This window comes from Nerophis ophidion, linkage group LG12 (genome assembly GCF_033978795.1).
Source record: "Nerophis ophidion isolate RoL-2023_Sa linkage group LG12, RoL_Noph_v1.0, whole genome shotgun sequence".
In the NCBI taxonomy this organism is placed as follows: Eukaryota; Metazoa; Chordata; class Actinopteri; order Syngnathiformes; family Syngnathidae; genus Nerophis; species Nerophis ophidion.
The window spans coordinates 5857056-5880927 of NC_084622.1; the positions used below are offsets into that span (position 1 = coordinate 5857056).

At 38.4% G+C, this 23872-nt stretch overlaps 1 protein-coding gene across 5 annotated transcripts in view; it reads right to left on the minus strand.

The window, feature by feature from the left end:
• Positions 1–23872, minus strand: part of plxnb2b (plexin b2b) — a 523376-nt gene that overhangs the window by 374698 nt on the left and 124806 nt on the right. For all 5 annotated transcript variants that reach the window (XM_061916746.1, XM_061916747.1, XM_061916748.1 and 2 more), the window contains one exon: positions 8536–8676. The gene's annotated coding sequence lies outside the window, so the exon portion shown is untranslated. The remainder of the gene's footprint in view (positions 1–8535; positions 8677–23872) is intronic.

Here is a 23872-nt window from a genome sequence, read left to right on the forward strand (position 1 = left end):
GGACTCTCTGACACTAGCCTAAACTGGTTCACGTCCTACCTCACCGGTAGAACACAGTTCGTCTCTCTGAGAGAGACAAAGTTGGACACACTCTCTGTCACCTGTGGTGTCCCTCAAATATCAGTCCTCGGCTCCACCCTTTTCACACTCTACATGCTCCCTCTTGGCCATGTCATCAGCCAGCACGGAATATCATTCCATTGCTATGCCGATGACACTCAACTCTACCTGAAAACAAACCTAACCCCCTCTGCAGCCCTGCCATCATCCACACTTACCAACTGCCTGGAGGAGATAAAGGCGTGGATGAAAAAGTTTTCTTCAACTAAACAGCTCCAAAACTGAAGCCATTCTAGTCGGCACCCCACATCAGCCTCAGTCGTACAACATCACCAGCATCACCTTCTCCGGCCACAACATTCACCTCTCATCCTCAGTCACTAATTTGGGTGTTAAAATGGACCCTCACCTGACCTTTGAGGCTCAAATCAAACAACTGTGCAAAACCTCCTTCTACCACCTCAGAAACATTGCGAAACTCCGTCCCTCACTCACTCTCTCTGATGCCGAGAGGCTCGTCCACGTCTTTGTCTCCTCCAGGCTCGACTATTGCAACGCACTTCTTGTCAGGATCCCCAGCAAGAACATTCAGAAGCTGCAGTACATACAAAATAGTGCTGCGAGGATCCTGATGAAAGTGTGGAAACATGACCACATCACACCAACTCTCAAGTCCCTTCACTGGCTTCCTGTTCCATTCAGGATTGAATTTAAAATCTCCCTACTAACTCACCAGTGCCTCCATGGAAATGCCCCCCTCTACCTCAAGGAACTGCTCACCCCCAAATCCTCCAAGCGACACCTCCGCTCCGGACAGGCTAACCTCTTCAACCTCCAGAGACAAAGCTTCGAACAATGGGAGACCGGGCTTTCTGCTCCGCTGCTCCCCAGTCTGTGGAAAACGCTCTCCCTGACCACCTGAGGGCAGCTCAGACTGTGGATGCTTTTAAAAAAGGCTTAAAAACCCATCTTTTTTAAAAAGCCTTTTTATAGACATGCATGCTAATTCTAGCTATTGGGCTGTTTCTAGTTTTATATTTTCTTTTTATTATCTTTTTACTATTATTATTTTTACTTTTTTTTTTACACTGTGGCACTTTGAGGTTGTTTGCTCTACTTAAAGTGCTTTTTTTTTTTTTACAAATAAAATCTATTATTATTAATATTATTATTAAGTTTTGAACACTACAGCTTTTGTATTGAACAAATAGTTTTCATAGAACACCGACAGAGACACTGAAAAGGTGTGCTATAGTTTGAGCTATGGCGCTGGATTTTGGACGAGTTTGCTCACCACAAGTGCTGCTGGTTGAAAATGTACTTACTGTTTCGCGCGTTGAACCGGAAATATATCCCATTTCATCAGCTACGGTGTGTGTGGTCTTAAAGATTCTTCATTCATCATTCCAAGCAATATTTAAAAGTTTTACAACAGAACTAAAACAATTCTCATCTAATATACCATCCCATGTGTAATGTCTGTCGGAATGCTTTCATGCATATTTGTAGGTGCTATGGTAATGTAATCAAGCTCGCATTGTTAGCATTAAGGAAGTATGCAAACACGTTTATTATTAACTTACAATGGCATTCTTTTTGTAATGTTTCAGTTTCGTAAATTCACCACAATGTCACGGTGGAATTATTGAGTATGTTTAGCTGATTGAAGAGCTAGCTTCCACAGCTAGTGGGTCCATGACGATGACTTTTCTTTTGTTCGAGCAGCTGTTTTACTGTCGTGTTACACGAACTGTTGGAAATAATTAGGGTATGTAAATAAACATTAAAAAAACTATTTCATAGGCTTATTTTAGAAAAATATTTTTTTTTTTAAACTTGGTGGGTGCGGATTAAATGTCGGTGCGCTCAATAGTCTGGAAAATTCTGTAAATATGCCTTTAAATAATTACTGACATGTATCATTATTTTTAAAAAAATCCTTAAAAAGTCATTAAATGATTAAAAGTAATTTTGTATTAAATTAATTTAATAACATGTATTTAATTCAAATTGTAAATAATTGATGACACATTTAAGTAACTTTTTTAAAATGTATTTGTCCCGTTTGGCACGACATATAAATAAGGCCTTTTGGTATATTTGCTAAATGTCTTTTGACAGACATTTTTTCTTACAACATGCAATTGTAGTTCTTCTTATTTCAATATTATGTGGTGCAAAAAGCTATACTGCCTTTTTTTAGTCCTTGAAACGCTTTTTAAAATTAATTCTACAGTAGTGGAACTTTCATTACCTGCTTGCCACCGTGACTTTGTATTAGAAAGCAACTTTTCCATCGGTTTTTGGCATATAATATGATGATAATTAAAAAAAATGGCAATTTTGTAATAATATTCCCCATTTATATAGTTTCAAAGTTAAAAGTGGCCAATTATAGAAATGAGTTTGACACTCCTGCTTTAAATGTTTAACATAAACGCACAACAATAATTTGCACAAATAGTTTTATTCAGAGAGTCCGAGGGAAATTTGCCAGTGAACATAACAGTCAGAGTTTCATGCATTGACCTCATCACTGACTCATTTTAATTTTCTTCAGGGAACTCTCTTGAAGGAATCAATAAAGTACAATTTATCTATCTACATAGTAAGCCGGGTTACCTCTCAGGTAACCATCCATTGTTAAGGTAAACAAATATCTACAGTCAAAATTAATTGTGTAATTAATGATTATTAGGCGTGTGGTAAAAAATCGATTCGAATTTGAATCGCGATTCTCACGTTGTGTGATTTAGAATCTATTCTCATTTTTAAAAATTTGCTTTATAATTTTTTATATATTTTTTTTTAATCAATCCAACAAAACAATACACAGCAATACCATAACAATGCAATCCAATTCCAAAACCAAACCTGACCCAACAACACTCAGAACTGCAATAAACAGAGCAATTGAGAGAAGACACAAACACGACACAGAACAAACCAAAAGTAGTGAAACAAAAATGAATATTATCAATAACAGTATCAATATAAGTTATAATTTCAGCAGAGCAGTGATTCAAAATCCCTCATTGACATTATCATTAGACATTTATAAAAATAAAATAAAGAACAATAGCGTCACAGTGGCTAACACTTGCATCGCATCTCATAAACTTGACAACATACTGTGTCCAATATTTTCACAAAGATAAAAAAAGTCATATTTTTGGTTCGTTTAATAGTTAAAACAAATTTACATTATTGCAATCAGTTGATAAAACATTGTCCTTTACAATTATAAAAGCTTTTTCCAAAAATCTACTACTTTGCTAACGTGTCAGCAGACTGGGGTAGATCCTGCTGAAATCCTATGTATTGAATGAATAGAGAATCCTTTTAAATCGGGAAAAAATCGTTAATGAATCGAGAATCGTGTTGAATTGAAAAAAAAATCAATTTTGAATCAAATCGTGACCCCAACAATCGATATTGAATCGAATCGTGGGACACCCAAAAATGTGCAGCCCTAATGATTAATGCAAGTTATTTGTACTTAATTACATTAAGTATTTTTGACAGCCCTAATTTGGTTGTTTAAAAATGCCTGAGTAATACACCTCCAGGGACAAGAAATACAGGCAGAGAAAAAGAGGAAGATGAGCAGCTTCAGTAATGAGACACAAAGAGATAAACCGAGACGAAACATGGAGTCAGGTGAAGGACAGCTGATGCAAAAAGAGTCTGCGGACTCTTTGGAAAAAGAAATACAGACAAAATATGTGGGAGTGTGAGTGAAAATTCAAAATGGCCAAACAAATGACAATTGTGGCACTATCTATGGGTTGTGGTCAAAATGCTTTGGAAGATGTTCATATAATATACATAGTGTATATCCTCAAAATGTTACTATCATTAGACAAATAGTCAAAGACATGCGGAAAATCAATTGCTAACTCCCATGGCAGCCATGATTTTCAACCAATCCTTCTCACATTTGACACACGCGCCAAAAATGTACACCAAATTTTATGGGGATTCGGCTGAATAGCCTAAAGCAGGGCACCAGGTAGCCCGTAAGGACCAGATGAGTAGCCCGCTGGCCTGTTCTAAAAGTAGCTCAAATAGCAGCACTTACCAGTGAGCTGCCTCTATTTTTTATTTAATTTAATTTATTTATTTACTAGCAAGCTTTTAAGTGTGTATCAAACTGGTAGCCCTTTGCATTAATCAGTACCCAAGAAGTAGCTCTTGGTTTAAAAAATGTTGGTGACTCCTGCCCTAAAGTGACAGAGTATGTTTAAACCGTGTGACTTATAGAGTTTAATAGCAGCGCCACCAAGTGGTGTATTTGTCAGGAAAATAACAGCATAGGCAACACAGCAGGAGTACATGCTTTGACAAAAACATTGTTCTAGTTTTTGCTTGCTCAATACAAGTCCAAAGGGTTTAAGAGAAGAAAAACAACCTCACTTTACTTGACACTTATGGTATTTACAGAAGATTGGAGGAACAACATGTTTTTACATCTGACGGGTCCACAAATTAAACATTAATCCGTAAAAGACAAAATTGGATTCATTCGTAAATTGCTAAGTATCATATTTGATTGACCTAACGAGTGCCGTGCTGCTGTGATCCTGACGCTAATGAGTAAAAAAAGTTTGTTTGCAGTTGATTTCCTGCTACAAATATTAGTCTAATTTACAATTCATGTCTGCAATTGATTTATGCTGTGAAGTTCATATTTTATTTTATCATTTAGCTGTGATGTCCCTGTTGTTCATCAATGTTTACTTGCGATATCAAGATTCAGTTTATGCTGTTGAGATGTATTCATCTACCTTATTAATACTATGAAGGATATTTTCTTAATGCTAACAAATATCACCAAAGACGCTATAATGTAGTCATCTGTGTAAAATAAAGCACTTAAGGCTTTCCTGCACGACAACTAAGTTTTAGTTTCTGTTATGAAAATGGACAACAAAAATACCAACAATCCCAATATTTATAACTAGGACTTAACGTGACAGTTTATTTGTACAAGCAGATGTCCTAGGCTACCACAAAAGAACAAAAACTAATGCGATCTCTTCTCATTTCTTTATGTTTAGTTCTGCTCTCAAACACTATTAATATAGTAGAGAATACACTTGATTGCATCACAGAAAGTTTCTCAAAATAAATTAAATGTTCAAACAAACATGTTACAAAGTGATCACTGCAGACACCAGCATGGTCCAATTGTATTCAACAAGATGATAGAAGTGATATTCTTAAGAGACATTTTCTTTGACACACTATTGTTTCCTGACTTTATTACCTTAATGAACCACTTCTTTCAGGACTCTATGCAAGCTCTTTCCTATCTTTGTTTGAACAACTGGGACACCCAAGAACAGAGTAGCAATACGACATAATCTGCTCAAACTCTACACTCACTCTCACTTTGTTTACAAGGGGAACTGCACTTTTTTGAGAATTTTTCGTTCACAATCATTATAAAAGACAAGAACACAAATATCTTTTTTTTTTTTTTAGGTAGGATTTTAAAGATGATAAACGCTTGGGAGACGCGGCTCATTGTAGCCTTCAAAGTCTTTAAAACAACTTTAAAACCCTGCATCAATGTTTTATATTCACACTGCAAGTAAATACAGTATATAATGTAGTAACAGACACCTTCATAAAAATGTTGTATATACACACTGCAAGTATAAATAAAACGTAGTAACAGAGACCTTCATAAGAATATGTAATATGTACAATATACACACTGCAAGTATATATATAATGTAGTAACAGACACCTTCATAACAATATGTTTTATATACACATTGCAAGTATATAGATAATGTAGTGACAAACACCATCATAACAATATGTTTTATATACAGACTGCAAGTATATACTGTGTACAAACCCCGTTTCCGTATGAGTTGGGAAATTGTGTAAGATGTAAATATAAACGGAATACAATGATTTGCGAATCATTTTCAACCCGTATTCAGTTGAATATGCTACAAAGACAACATATTTGATGTTCAAAGTGATGATTTTTTTTTGTTTTTGCAAATGATCTTTAACTTTAGAATTTGATGCCAGCAACACGTGACAAACAAGTTGGGAAAGGTGGCAATAATACTGATAAAGTTGGGAAATGCTCATCAAACACTTATTTGGAACATCCCACAGGTGTGCGAGCTAATTGGGAACAGGGGGGTGCCATGATTGGGTATAAAAGCAGGTTCCATAAAAAGCTAATTAATTCACAAACAAGGATGGGGTGAGGGTCACCACTTTGTAAGCAAATTGTCGAACAGTTTTAGAAAAACATTTCTCAACGAGCTATTGCAAGGAATTTAAGGATTTTACCATCTACACTACGTAAAATCATCAAAAGGCTCAGAGAATCTGAAATCACTGCACGTAAGCGATGATAATACGGACCTTTGATCCCTCAAGCGGTACTGCATCAAAAAACAAAATCAGTGTGTAAAAGATATCCCCACATGGGTTCAAGAACACTTCATAAAACCACTGTCAGTAACTACAGTTGGTCTCTACATCTGTAAGTACAAGTTAAAAGTCTACTATCCAAAGCAAAACCCATTTATCAACAACACCCAAAAACGCCGCCGGCTTCGCTGGGCCCGAGCTCAGCTAAGATGGACTGATGCAAAGTGGAAAAGTATTCTGTGGTCTGACGAGTCCACATTTCAAATTATATTTGGAAATTGTGGAAGTGGCGTCCTCCGGAACAAAGAGGAAAATAACCATCCGGATTGTTGTAGGCGCAAAGTTCAAAAGCCAGCATCTGTGATGGTATGGGGGTGTATTCGTGCCCAAGGCATGGGTAACTTACACATCTGTGAAGGCACCATTAATGCTGAATGGTCCATACAGGTTTTGGAGCAACATATGTTGTCATCCAAGCAACGTTATCATAGACGCCCCTGTTTATTTCAGGAAGACAATGCCAAGCCACGTGTTACAACAGCGTCGCTTCGTAGTAAAAGAGTGCGGGTACTTTCCTGGCCCGCCTGCAGTCCAGACCTGTCTCCCATCGAAAATGTGTGGCGCATTATGAAGCATAAAATACGACAGCGGAGACCCCGTACTGTTGAACGACTGAAGCTCTACATAAAACAAGAATGGGAAATAATTCCACTTTCAAAGCTTCAACAATTAGTTTCGTCAGTTCCGATACGTTTATTGAGTGTTGTTAAAAGAAAAGGTGATGTAACGCAGTGGTGAACATGTCCTTTCCCAACTACTTTGGCACGTGTTGCAGCCATGAAATTCTAAGTTAATTCTTATTTGCAAAAAAAATAAAAGTTTACGAGTTTAAACATCAACTATCTTGTCTTTTAGTGCATTCAATTGATTATGGGTTGAAAAGGATTTGCAAATCATTGTATTCCGTTTATATTTACATCCAACACAATTTCCCAACTCTAATGGAAACGGGCTTTGTATAATGCACTAACAGACACCTTCATAAAAATATGTAATATGTACAATATACACAATGCAATAACATAAATAATGTAGTAACAGACACTTTCCATAGAGTGAGGTCGGTGCAATATGGTTATGCTATAAATCTGGAATTTTTCTGCCAAGCTTTGCCGAATTAATGCAGTGCTTACCCAAATCAACTGGAAACATCCCCGGTTAGCTGGCCCATCGGACAACTATTCATCAAGTGAGTCACTATACTACTGATCATGATACATGCAGCACGTCATGTGTGTTATTACAACTACAGTTTATACACTGTCAAGCTGGCTGTGTACAAACAAAACATGAAATAATAATTTACAGATACCGTAATATGATTGTTCATGTTTTTCACTCAGTACAGATTGGTGTTCTATCACAGTTTTGTGCATTACAAACTCAAATGCATTTCGTGTTAACGTACAAGTTAGCTTACTTCTTGCAGTAGTTAGCTTCTACGGCTAATACCGGAGCACGCCAATGTGTTAGTACACTAGAAAAATAGTTCCTCAGTGTTTACTCTTACAATAACAATATTACTACAGTTTGGTTAAACACACAGGTTACAGAACATAAATTAAGTATTGTTGACGGTTTTTGAATGCATTTTTAAAGTGCTTTGCAGGTAGAATTGATTGCTCCTATTAGCTGCATTGCTAACCACTTAGAATGAGACAATTTTCGTATGTTAGAAACCAAGAAAAAAACACAAACTTTTGTCTTCTTGTCTCTCATAATGATTGTCAACGATAGACAAAGTCCTGAAAAAAGTGCAGTTCCCCTTTAATGCTACACTCAAGCTGCATCATGTGAATGAAGCACGCGAAGAAGAAAAACGGATGTGACGTCATATGCAACACAGCAATATGGATTTTGTCGAGGCTGAACCCCATCATTCATCTTTACTTGGTTTCTTTTGGAGAAATTTGCTTCAATATATAAACCTTCCTATTTCCCAGTACAAGGACCAATTGAAGTTCAAACATGGAGGTTCCACTGTAGATAGAACATGGGTGCTATACTTACTCTGGGGAAGATGGTGCTGTTGGTGTGGAGAAGGAAACCTCCTTGACGTGAAACGTCAATCACGAGCCGACAGCCTCGGGCTAACTTAGCCAATTAGTTGGACACCACCACTGACCCCCGGCTTCATGAAGAACCCCGACTCTGCAAGAGAAAGAGTGGAGGATTAGGAGGGACAAAAACACACACAAACATGCACATGTTATACACAGAGATACATGTTATTTCCACGCACAAACACACACACTGTAGGTGAATCTGAAGGTTAGAGATAAATCCAATCAGCATTGAGGGCAGCGAGCACATACACACTGCTACTCCCTGGAGCTTTGCACCCATGGCAGAAAGGTGCTGATGGCGGGGAGGTTGTTCAGAGCAATTGGGTGCAGAGGTCACTGTACTCCCCCGTACACCTCCGCACGCACGAACACACGCACACGCACGCACGAACACACGCACACGCACACACACACACACACACGTGCACGCGCACACACACGCACGCACGCACGCACAAACACACCTCTCTTCCTGGGCTGCAGTGACAACAACAGGTGTGGTGGCCGGCAGACATGCAATTACCAGGCCGAGAAGCTACTCTCTGGGACAGGAGATCAGAGCTACAGGGTGAGGGGGTGAGAGGCTAAGGGAGGACCACTCATAAAAAAAAGTCCCACAGATTTTAAGACCAAGAAGAAAAACACATCTAGAAAGAAGGCTACTACTACTACACATGTTAGTGATCTGACACGGTAATCACATGTTTTTCTGTGTGTATATATCTATACATACATACACACACACACACACACACACACACACACACACACACACACACACACACACACATATATACACACACATATACATACATACATACATATATAAATATATATGTAGGTGTGGGAAAAAATCACAAGACTACTTCATCTCTACAGATCTGTTTCATGAGGGGTTCCCTCAATCATCAGGAGATTTTAATGGAAGCATTCACATACAATGGTTTATATAGAGCACAGAGTGGGTGGGTACAAGCAGGCGTAGGGTGTGGTGATTGGCTCATGTGTTACCTAGGAGGTGTTTCCGTCTATGGCGGCATGTTGAAATGATTTCACTGCGCTTGTTGAGGGATGATAGATCTGGATGATATATAATAAACAGTTTCTCTTTTAAGCATAGGTTGCATCTTTTATTACCACTGTTGTAAGGTGTGCTGGATGCAAGAATTTGCCATGTTATTGAATATTCAACATTATTGTCTTTGAGGTTCCAAATGTGTTTGCTGAGTTCTGTAGAATTCTGCAAATTCTGGTTTCTAAAGGAGGCGTTGTGATTATTCCATCTTGTTTTGAACGCTCCTTCTTATATATAAATATATATACACACATATACATACATACATATATATATAAATATACATATATACATACATGCATATATACATATATATATATATATATATATATATATATACATACATACATACATATATACATACATATATATACATATACACACATATACATATTGTGTGTATGTATATATATATATAAATATATATTTATGTATATAAGTATACATATATATGTATATACGTATACATATATATGTATATACATATACAGATATATATATACATATACACATATATATATATGTATATACATATACACATATATGTATATACATATACACATATATATATATGTATATACATATACACATATATATATATGTATATACATATACACATATATATATGTATATACATATACACATATATGTATATACATATACACATATATATATGTATATACATATACACATATATATATACATATACACATATATATATGTATATACATATACACATATATATGTATATACATACTATATATATATATATATATATATATATATATATATATATATATATATATATATATATATATATATATATATATATATATATAAATTATCGACTAGAGGTGTGAGACATCATCCATTTTTAGATGCATCGCCATTCGGACATGACAGATTATAAAATCGATTAGCAAACGTCAATAATTGATTTCATTGTTGTAAATAAAGTAATGCAAACAGTTCTAAAATTTGGCTGACTGCAGCGAGCCAACTCACCGAGAGATCCGACCAGCTCTTTTACTATCGGGCACCCATTCAGTTCAATTCAATGTTTTTTATCTGGACATCAGTTCATGTAAACAGCACACTTCAGCAGATCAATAAATCAAAAGTATATTGTGAGGCAGACGCACAAAACCTTCTATCTGTCTCTCTCTCTCTCTCTCTCACTCTCTCTCTCTATATATATATATATATATATATATATATATATATATATATATATATATATATATATATATATATATTGTACATACACATATATATATATATACACACACACACACACACATCCCACTGTTCAAATACACAATTGCGCATACACTTTTTCCCTTTTTTTCTCTTTTTTTCCTTCCTTTTCCTCCTTCTTTCCATCCCTCTCTTCCCACATGGTGATCCATAATATAGTAAAGTAAAGAAGTAATATATAAATATATATATGCCTTGGAAAGTGGTATGATGATTCCATGACGGATAAAAACAGCATCTCCAGCACCGAAAATCAGGTTGAAGAATGGTTGAAAAGGATTGACAAGTCTGGTCTGCCTGGGAAATACAAGTGCTGGATCTACCAGCATGGCTTACTCCAAAGACTTATGTGGCTTCTCACCGTGTACGAAGTGGCGATAACAACAGTTGAAGGGTTGGAGAGGAAGTTCAACAAGCACCTTTGGAAATGGTTGGAGATACCCCCGAGCTTTACATCTACGGGTCTCTACATAAGGTCTGGCCAGCTCCAGCTCCCCCTGTCTTCAGTTCTGGAGGAGTTTAAAGTCGCAAAATGCAGACTTTCCCTGACGTATAGGGACTCCCAAGATCGGCTGATCAGGGAAGCTGGAATAAGAACAAGATCTGGCAGGAAGTGGGCCGCTAGCACTGCTATTGCCCAGGCAGAATCATCTCTCAGTACCAAAGATACCATCGGAAGCCTCTGCACTGGAAGACAGGGTCTAGGAACATCACATTTCCAGCAGTGGTCCAAGTCCACTCCCAGGGAAAGGAGGGACCTTGATTCAGGATGAAGTCTGAAACCTTGAGGAAGAAGGAAGAAGAGCTAAAGCCATCGAGCTCGCAACCCAAGGTGCCTGGACAAGGTGGAACCTTCCCAAGAGGAACGTGACGTGGAGTGAACTGTGGAGGTTGGAGCCGTTTCGTATCTCATTTCTGCTTCAAGCAGTATATGACACCCTGCCGACCCCAGTCAACTTGCATAGGTGGGGAATGAGGGATGACCCACTGTGCAGGTTGTGTGGCGGTAAAGGAACTATGGCGCACATTCTGTCTGGGTGCAAAACAGCATTGACCCAGGGAAGATACAGGTGGCGCCATGACAAGTTGTTGGCAATTCTCGCAGACATCTTGGAGCAAGAGAGGAGAAAGAAACACCCAGCCAAAACAAAGCCATTGCTGAGCACCATCACCTTCGTGAAAGAGGGTCATAGACCAGTTGTCCAACGCCAAGCCAACCAAAACCTCTTGGAGTTGGCCCAGGGATGGTAGATGGAGGTCGACCTGGGGCGGAAGCTCCTCTTCCCAGAGGCAGTACTGTCCACCACTCTGAGACCAGACATAGTTTTGTGGTCCCCAGAGGGAAAGAAAATCATCCTGGTGGAACTTACTGTCCCGTGGGAGGAGGGATGTGAGGAAGCGGCAGAGAGGAAGAAAACAAAGTACCAACAACTTGTCCAGGACTGCCGGGACAAGGGGTGGACAGCATGGCTGATGACAGTGGAAGTTGGTTGTCGAGGATTCCCTGCGCAATCTGTGTGGAATATGATGACAAAGGTTGGATTGAGAGGTCACTTGAGAAAAACAGCCGTTCGTAGGCTGGGAGAAGCGGCGGAGAGAGCCTCCTGTTGGCTCTGGCATAAAAGAGAGGACAATAGCTGGAAGCCTGGATGAGAGGAGCAGTGATCTGGCCAATAATCACTGCTGACCCGCCAACCGGAGAGTGTTGTGGTTAAGGGTCGAAACACTCGGTGAACGTTGGGGACCACCTGATGACCTCTTGTCCAGGCCAAAGCTTTATCCATTAGAAATGGATTATAATAGCATCTTTGATGTATTTGCAAACTATAAAGAAGTTAGTAATGTATATAAACATGATACTATCATGTTCCACGTCTATTGATGGTACTTATTACTACTCACAGCACATTTCTGTACTTTTGTATAGTCTTATTTTAAAAAAAAAGAATGTAAACACATGGATTGAACTAGGGCTGGGCGATATGTCTTTTTTTTAATATCTCTATATTATTAGGCCTTATCGCGATACACGATATATATCTCGATATTTTGCCTCGGCCTTAAATTAACACTTGATGCATATAATCACAGCAGTATGATGATTCTATGTGTCTACATTAAAACATTCTTCTTCATACTGCATTCATATATGCTACTTTTAAACTTTCATGCAGAGAATGAAATCACAACTAAGTCAATTGACCAAAACTGTATTTATTAAACAGTTATTAAGCAATGGCACAAAGGTTCATGTCATTTCCAAAACAGAAAGTGCAAGATTGTCAGAGACATTTTAAGTGTCAAATAAAAATGAGCTGCATAATAGGAAATCAAATAGTGTTCGTCCATTGCTATGTGGTAGGTTACTACGGACATTAAATTCTGTTGTTGACTATTTTTTTCATACGATGTTGATCTGGAAATGTTTTCCTCTGCATTTTGATGGTTTGGGCGTGTGGCACCGAATGGAGATGTTGATTAGCGGAGTTTTAAGCACTCTTCCTTCTCTAGCGGGTGACTTTTCAAATGATACTACATATTACCAGTAAAGCTACTTTTTATAGCAACGATGTTGGCCCACACTTGACAAATTACGGTTGTTTGTACAACATATTTCCGCTTGAAGCCAAACCACAGCCAAACGATGGACCCCTGCTGTTTTTCTTGGAATTAATTCTTCCTTCATTCGCACCTTTTCCCCTCTCGTATCACCACTCGAACGGCTCCGCTAGCATCACAGCTAACGTTACCCATGCTGCTACCTCTCTGCTCGGCGAGGGAGTATACGTATGTGACATATGACATGACAGTATGTGACGTATGTAAGAAGATGCGCTTGTCTGTGAGAAGGACAGACAGCAAAGAGCGAGGAAAGCCTGTAATGTAATGCCCGCAGGTAAAAGCAACTGCATGAGAACGTATACTCGAATATCACGATATAGTCATTTTCAGTATCGCACTGAGACAAACCTGCGATATATCGTGTGTATCGATATTACGCCCAGCCCTAGATTGAATTGCACATCCTCGGTTCCTTATTGTCCAGTTTTGCGCACATCTCAATTCATTCAGTAAATGTGAGAAAAAATTTTGGTGTGTCTTATTACAAATGCACAGTTTTTTTAATATTGCAAGTAATAAACGCTTGTTTAGTGACACAAAAAGAAATGTGAAACTGCATCAATAAACATAAAGATGCATCAATAATCGATTTGAAATCAAATCGTAGCTCCTGAATCGTAATCGTATTCAAAATTTGAGGTGCCCAACGACTCCCACCGCTAGTATCTTCATGTTCACACAAACAGGACTATTTTTAAAAACATGTATTTTTCTATGCATTTCCTTTGTTTGAAAATATCAACGCTCGGGCTGCACGAGACTACACAAGAAAAAACCAAATTGTGATTTTATCTGCCAAAAATTGCAATAGCAACTAATTTTTACATTTTTAGATTTATCCATTTGAATACATAAAACTGATAGAACGATGAGTGAAAGAAGCCTTGTCTGAAGTTGCTGCAGATTACAAAAATATGCAATAATCTACTTTTACGTATACAACACCGATGTTTGCTTGCACTGTCCTTGGCAGCTTGTCGTGGCCGCGTTGTCATCCACCCGTCTTGAACTAAGTTGACAGGCCTCGTAATGCTTTCACCGGAGATGCTTCATTTCACACTGTCACCATTAAAGGTTTGTTTTCAGATACTGTACGGTAATACAAGGCTAAGCTTATTAGCATACTGACTGCATCGGCTGCACAGTACTGTTTCCTGTGACCATTTTTGATTGGTCATCAGGCCAAAGATACAATATTCTGATTTAATCTACAGATTGAGAAAATAAAAAAAATAAAAAACCTAGCCTCCTGTGATTAATAATTGCACACTATAAAACCTCATGTTGATCAATGGTGCAGCTCTAATCAATTATCCTTTATACGGCATTACAGTTTCTGGCTAAAAAATTACTCCCCTGTTGCTTTTCTAGAAATATTTCTTATATACTCAATTGCCATAAATTGTACTCCTTGGATGATGTAGGAGTACAATTGATGACTGGAACAGTGGCTTTACACACAACAATCCTCACCTTCCCGGTGAATATTGATCAATGCGATGTTTGCATGCTTTGCTATGGCTGTAGCAATTGCTGTTGTCATGGATGGTTGGAGATACAGAACGGTGCTGGTCCTTTATTCAAAACAGACGATCAAAGATCAATGGCCCTACTGAGGCTGTGAATTGGATGGAAAAGTTTACAAATAAAGTGGAATTTGATAAGGCTGGCTCTCATCTCGGCATGAGAGGCGCATTGATCAACAGAGACGTCCTGTTTGCGTCCATTCATCACAGGCTACTCAGGCCGGCAGATAACTGCTATGATAGTGGCCTTGCTAGCCTGCCAGCAGCTGCAACTGACCACATCCATTACGCTTCAAAGTAAGCCTTAAGCATGGGAACCAGGCTGGAGTGGGTGATGTGGGGGGCGGGGCATTCAAATGAAAATTGCCTGCAGTTATCAACCTACGGACACAACTCAAGAGGAGGTAGGGATGGAAGTCACGACACTAAACTGAATAGTTCTACTGGGCTAATATTTGTATACGATACCAACGTACGCTCTGTCAAAGATCCTCTCTGCTGACCAAGAGAGGACAAACAATAAATCTCGTCTAATTTAGTCTAACTTATAAATGTTGTTACGTTGGGCTGGGCGATATGGCCTTTTTTTAATATCTTGATATTTTAAGGCCAAGTCAAGCTATGAGAGTACTTTTTTGCATAATGCCACTAAGATGACATATCAAAACAACACTAAATTAAAGTGCAGTTTTTGTACAGATTGCCACCCAGAAGTTTAAAACAAATAAAGTGCACTTTTGTGCATGTTGTCACACAAGATATTTCAATATCCGTAAAAAATAAAAATTAGCTGCATAATAGGAAATCAAATAGTGCATGTCCTTCGTTATGTGGTAGGTTCCTGCGGATGTTATCTCCTTCTGTTTTTGACCATTTTTTTCATATGGTGTTGATGTGGAAAAGGTTGCCTCGGCATTTTGTGGGTGTGGCACCAAACGGAGATGTTGACATGCAGAGTTTCAAGCACTCTTCATTCTCTAGCGGTTGACTTTTCAAATGATGCTACATATTAGAAGTAATGCTGCATTTTGTAGCAATGCTTTTGCCTCACACTTGAAAAATTATGGTTGTCTGTTCGACATATTCCCACTTGAAGCAAAACCACCACCAGACGATGGACCCAAGTGCTGTTTTTCATGGGAATTAATTCTTCTTTCATTAGTTACCAGGTTAGCACCTTCTTTCTCTCATATTACCACTCACACCACAGCTAACGTTACCCATGCCGCTACCTCCGGCTCCACGAGCGTGTATACGTATGTGACGTATGCAAGAAGGCGCACTTGTTTTATGTCTCTGTGAAAAGGAGAGACAACAAAGAGTGAGAAACGCCTGTAGTGTAATGCCCGGAACTAAAAGCAACTGCGTGAGAACGTATACTCGAATATCACGATATAGTCATTTTCTATATCATACAGAAAAAAGTATATCGATATATCGCCCAGCCTATTGTTACATTGGATACTCGTATGAAAAAAGGTCGAAGCTTAAATCATACTCTCCATGTATTTTGGTGTGCGCTAACACACCGTTTTAGAAGCCTCTGTTCACAGGGTTTTACAATCTAGCTACGTTGTGACGTCACCGTGAGCTGGAGCACCAATTTACACCTTAAGTCAAGTTTTCAACCAGAGGGGAAGGAGCCCCCCTCTGCTTCAGACCATGAGAAAACAAAGAAATAGAATCATGAATAGGGCTACAACAATTTGACGACGTTGTAAAAGATAAAATTTGTTTAACAGCTGAATGAGCAGCACAGTTACAAAAGATAAATATTTATGAACGATTTAGTCATCTTTGTTGTTAGTAAGCACATGCCTAAAACAACTTAACCTGCATTTAGAAGTCATTGGAAAAATTACAGCCATTAAATATGCGTACGCTTTATCATCCGATTAAGCATTAGAATTATTGACTAATTGACTATCAAAATAATCGTTAGTTGCAGCCCTAATCTTGACATGTGCATAATAACCCCGGTGTGTGACATTCAGTGACATAAATGTTGCTAAAAGCAGCTTTTCTTATGCTTAGTCTGAATCGATCAGATTGTGCAGGTGTACTTAATGTTGTGACTAGGTGAATTTACATAATGTTCAAGGAGTTTATTTTTCGACCGTTTCTGGAAAAAAGAGCAGTGACGACTTCAAGATATATATTTAAACAGCGTACTTTTTCAAAAGATAAATTAAACTTTTGGAGGGGGTGGGCCGTGGTTTTCTTTGCAATGTGGGAACAACTCCACAGTCGAACATTTTGCAGAAAAGGGTTATAAAAGTGACTGTGGAATAAAATGTACGCAAAATGTACACTGAAGCATATCCAATCCATATTATCTCAACTACAATGAAGTATTTTGTGTCGATTGACATCCTCACAGGTCCGCTTTAAAAATTTAAGGCAAACATGCTAGTCAAAGATTTTCGACTGCTGGCTGAACGCTAGATGAAGATCCCACACCTCGTCCTGAGAACCAGTTTCCTATGCAGTGGACTGCTGCTGTTAAAGAAACTCCAGCCAAATATCCTGTATACGATAGTGATCTGGCGGTGTAAAAATGTTCTGACGTTCTTAACTGTCAGCCCCAGGCCATATTTGGCTCGCAGGCTGCCAGTTGAGTAGCCTCAGCTGTAAAGGTTAATTGTTGTGTGGGAGACAGGACAGTAATGCCAGTCGTCTTTCTGCTTTCACGTCTATCTTGTTGCATAGAACATTTGCTACGAAAGTGTGCGAGCAGACTCTCTAGATAGGGCAGGTGGGGATCATCCATAATGAGCCATGTGGGGGGAGTAGATGGGGGGTGGGGGGGGGGGGGGGAGTTTGAGAAAAAAAAAGAGGGAGGCCAAAGAGCAACGGATAGAAAAGACAGAGTGAGAGTGATGGTGACAGGCTTAGAGCCAGAGACAAGGCCCCAATAGAGCAATTACATAGAAGGTGTGTGCTGAACCCCAAATGGCACAAACACAAAGCCGTAATAAAACAAAAACATCTTTGGTTTTAAAATAAAAAAGGGGAGGAAAACTTCAGAAAACCCAACTCATCCTTTTGTGGTACCACCCTGCAAGGCACAGTGCGAAAGTAAGAACTCTGCAGCTCAGGTCAGTGAGCGTTGCATTAGAAAACTGTGATTTTGAAGGCAAACAGTCACAATCTTTGAGTATCTCTACACGACATGAAGGCAAATACAGAGTCACACGAAAAAATGCGAACACTCCTGGATGATAGCTTTTTTTGTAACAATCACAAACAGCCCCTAACTGACAATCGTCACGTCCGCCTATTGAACAATGTCACTTCAGTCGGTATTTGTCATAATCTGTAAAAATCCCTGTTCTATCCTTCAGTTCACTTTGACACACTATTTTTTGGGGGGATTTGGTTGTTTTTGGCTTACGCTTAATAGCCCAAAACTTCTGGTCCTATCCCATTTTTCGGCACATTTTCAACTGGATAAAGCTGATTGGTCGACAGGATTGTCACATGCTTGTTGAAAACAGAATGTGAAAGAAGAGAAAAGATGGCTATTTTTATGGAGATGGCGTGGCATAGTTAGGGACAATGGCAAGTTACTGTCATGTCGTCCTGTCAACACACCTCCCAAGGAATTGACCCTAGATGGTGAACAAAACTCAGCCGGAATTCCTCATAGAAATGGGGGTGGGATCAACGTTCCCTCTAAGGTGCACGCCTGGGCAATTGCGCACTGCTGATGCGTCCTCTGAGCACAGCAAATCTATGCCGCACACTAAATTAAAAAAAATCAGAACTATAAACATCCATCCCTTCCATTTGCTACCGCTTATTCCCTTTCGGGGTCGCGGGGAACTATAAACAAAATTAACATAATTTGTTCTATAGGATTTCGCAATATGGCTGTGAGTGACGACAAACGGCCCTAACAGCTACAATAATAATCCTCAACACAGTTCATTGCAGTCTTTCGCAATGCTTTAAAGAGGACATAATTTCCATCAATCACTTTTACGAACCAAAACGTTTTATTTTTGGTTGTGACCACAATAAAAACATGAGTAAAAAAACGTCTGTCGAGCAAAACTGGTCATTTTGTACCATAAATATAAACTTGGCCAAGACCAACTCTTTGGTGTATGTGGCTCTGATGCGTTCAGAGCCACACAAAAAGTCGGACTCCAACACTACACTAAGTGTAAATGCAAGGTCATTACACTATGACTCCTCAATCAGACGTGTGCTTACTCTACTGTCATTTATTATAAATGCTAGAGGGTGCCGGAATGGCACTGTTCTTAATGCCCCCTGAATCCTGTACTGGTAGCGTGCAAGCCTATTTGATTGTTACATTTGGCTGAGCAGTACACGTGTGATGTTGCAAGACATATTTGGTCAACAGCCACACAGGTCACACTGAGGGTGGCCGTAAAAAAACTAACATTGTTACTAATATGTGCAGACTGTGAACCCACACCAAACAAGAAAGACAAACACATTTCAGGAGAACATCCACACCGTAATACAACATAAACTCAACAGAACAAATTCCCAGAATCCCATGCAGCCCTGACTCTTCCGGGCTACAATACGCACACCCATGCTACCACCAACCCCCCATGCCCCCACTCTCCCTACTTGCATCTGATGAGGTTGTGTATATTGTAGCCCGGGAGAGTTTGGGCTGCAAGGTGTTCTGGGTATTTGTTCTCTTGTGTTTAAGTTGTGTTAGGGTGCGGATGTTCTCCCAAAATGTGTTTGTCATTCTTGTTTGGTGTGGGTTCAAAGTGTGGTGCACATTTGTAACGGTGTTAAACTCGTTTATACGGCCACCCTCAGTGTGACCTGTATGGCTGTTGAGTAAGTACATCTTGCAGTCACCAACGTTGTTCTGCACAAATCTCGCACAACAAGTCACTTTAGTTGTGTTATGTAGGCAATGACGAGTTGTAGAGCAGTAGTACTGTAATTGATGGTACGCTACGTGGCAAGTAAAATTTATCAAAAACATTCTAAAAAATAGCAGTCAGTCATAAAAACGTAATAAACATATACAGTATTTGTTGGATGACACTTCAACAAAATATGAACGCAAGTTCATGAATTGTGAAAAGAAATGCGAACAATGCAATATTCAGTGTTGACAACTAGATTTTTTGTGGACATGTTCCATAAATATTGATGTTAAAGATTTTTTTTTTGTGAAGAAATGTTAAGAATGAAGTTGATGGATCTCTTTTACAATCAGACGGATGAAAATTGTGACAAATTCGGAAAAATGGTTGCACCGGTAGATTGTTGGGCGGTGCACTGAAATTCAGGAGTCTCCTGAGAAAATCGTGAGGGTTGGATTTCCCTAGAGGTGAATTCATTAAAAAGTGCATGTTAGTTTTTTTTAAGAAATAGTTTCTTGCGGCCCAGCCTCAGCCAGTTTCTGCACCCAGTGGCCCGCAGGTAAATTGAGTTTGAGACCCCTGCTCTATCCCATGCTTAAATCTCATTGTGCAACATGAGAATATTTTAAGGAGAATTAAATGAAATGGGGTACAAATTCCTTCCAAAGTACAAACCCTGATTCCATATGAGTTGGGAAATTGTGTTAGATGTAAATATAAACGGAATACAATGATTTGCAAATCCTTTTCAACCCATATTCAATTGAATGCACTACAAATAAAAAATATTTGATGTTCAAACTTATAAACTTTGTTTTGTTTTTGCAAATAATAATTAACTTAGAATTTCATGGCTGCAACACGTGCCAGAGTAGTTGGGAAAGGGCATGTTCGCCAGTTTGTTGCATCACATTTTCTTTTAACAACACTCAATAAACGTTTGGGAACTGAGGAAACTAATTGTTGAAGCTTTGAAAGTGGAATTGTTTCCCATTTTAGTTTTATGTAGAGCTTTAGTCATTCAACAGTCCGCGGTCTTCGCTGTCGTATTTTACGCTTTATGATGCGCCTTATATTTTCGATGGGAGACATGTCTGGACTGCAGGCGGGCCAGGAAAGTACCCGTACACTTTTACTACGAAGCCACGCTGTTGTAACACGAGGCTTGGCATTGTTTTGCTGAAATAAGCAGGGGCGTCCATGATAACGTTGCTTGGATGACAACAGTTTCCAAATATAATTTGAAATGTCAGACCACAGAACACTTTTCCACTTTGCATCAGTCCATCTTAGATGAGCTCGGGCCCAGAGAAACCGGCAGAATTCCAGGTTGTTGTTGATAAATGGCTTTCGCTTTGCATTGTAAAGTTTTAACTTGCACTTACAAATGTAGCGACCAACTGTAGTTACTGACAGTGCTTTTATGAAGTGTTCCTGAGCCCATGTAGTGATATCCTTTACACACTGATGTCAGTTTTTGATGCAGTACCGCCTGAAGGAACAAAGGTCCATAATATCATAGCTGACGTGCATTGATTTCTCCAGATTCTCTGAACCTTTTGATGATTTTACGGATCGTAGATGGTAAAATCCCTAAATTCCTTGAATGCTGTTCTAAAACTGTTCGACAATTTGCTTGCAAATTGGTGACTCTCGCCCCATCCTTGTTTGTGAATTACTTAGCATTGCTTTTATACCCAATTATGGCACCCACCTGTTCCCAATTAGCCTGCACACCCGTGGGATGTTCCAAAAAAGTATTTGATGAGCATTCCTCAACTTTATCAGTATTTATTAGGGGTGTAATGGTACGTGTATTTGTATTGAACCATTTCAGTACGGGGGTTTCGGTTCCGCACGCGGGCGTACCGAACGAGTTTATAAGCAGAAGTCTTCACAAGCACTCTGCCTTCTGCCTCTGTCTCAGCAGCAAGCATTGTCCCGCCCACACAAACATCTGATTGGTTACATACAAAGCCAATCAGCAGTGTGTATTCAGAGCGATGTAAGAGCCAATCAGCAGTGCGTATTCAGAACGCATGTTGTCAATGCTTGAGCGTCGAGCAGATATGAGTTTAGCAGGGGAGCAGCAGACTCTCCCCAAATAATAATAACACTTCCAAGTCAACGACTTTCTAAACATCACTAGGAGCCCGTTGACCTTCTAGAAACTTAAACTGCAGCTCAGCTCACTCGCAGTCCTGGCTTTAGGTGAAGGCTAGTTAGCTTTTAGCGTAACGTTAGCTCATTTTGCTGTGTGCGTGTGTGTGCGTGTGTGTGTGTTAGGGGTAGCAAAGCCCTGTCTGTCTGTTATTGCATTGAACTCCATGGTGTACGGGGATGAATAGTCTTTCCTATTGCTGTTGTACTATTTTTTCTGCTATAGTTACATTAATCATTAGTAATGTAGCAGCCTAGTTTGAATAGCAGGGTCCATTGACAACAATATAACATTTACATAATAAAAGTCAACTACCGGCTTCCCAAATGCTGTAATAAATTAAGCATGATGAGTTGAGTTGAAGCTGTTTAATGTTGCACTTTTTATGTGTAGAAGAAAGGTTTTGTCATTGTATTTAATCAAAGCAACAACTTAAGGCAGTTTAATGTGGATTAACATGGGCAGAATTAGTATAGTGTTCCCAATGTTAAAAGGATAAAGCCTTTGTTTAAAAATTTGGTAAATAAATAACCCAAAAATTTATATTTGTTTGTTTTCTTACTGTACCGAAAATGAACCGAACCGTGAACTCTAAACCGAGGTACGTACTGAACCGAAATGTTTGTGTACCGTTACACCCCTAAAATATATATATATATATATATATATATATATATATATATATATATATATATATACACACACATACATACACACATATATATATATATATATACAAACATACAAATATATATATATTTATATATATACAAACATCCAAATAAATATATATATATGTATATATATATACGTATATATATATATATATATACATTCATATACATACATATATATATATATATACATACATACATACATACATACATATATATATACATATATATATATATATATACGTGTGTATATATATATATATATGTGTATATATATAGATATATATATATATATATATATAGCAGTGACGTGCGGTGAATTAAACACCAGGTGATGCATACATACTTTTTTTTACTTTTTACTTAAATTCATATGTGCAGCTCTAGTCATTGTTGATTTAGGTTGCACATTAGAGTTAAAGGTGGAAAAAAAGGGAGTTATTCACTTTCATAAAAATGTTATCATAATGATTTTATGATATGATAAATGGGTCCAAAAAACTATTTGATAAATTTGTTATTAAATACTTGCCATTTACTTTTAACAAAATAAATCAAGTATTGTGAGTGTATATTAACTTTCTGTATTTGTATCTGAAGCAGCAATAGTATCCTCCATGAAAACGTACTTTGTATGATCGCATTCATTTTGTGTTAAAGTCCAGTTTAGAGAAGTATTTAATCTTGGATACAGTATATAATCCCCCATATTGGCAGAAACATTCATTTAATTCAATTTAATTCCAAAAAATTTAACAATATTTTTGCATTTCTGACAAAAAATACCCACAAACGCTGGCTTACTCTAATAAAAATTCCATGTTTGTTATAAATACAGTTAAAAAAATAAATAAAAAAAATAAATTGCTGGCTGACCTGTGTTTGCTAGCTTGAGCACCCCCACTTCTCCCAGTGTGGCAAGTCAGAGTACTGCTGAGGCATTGAACTGCAAGTTGACAATATATCGGCCCCCACCTTGAGGCAGAGGTACTTGCTGCCTCAAGACTTGCCTTTTCTACATGGCAACAAGCATGCGCCCCTCGCACGCATGCCCAATACACACAATGTGTAGCCGTGGAGGCACCGCCTGTGTCTGCCTCA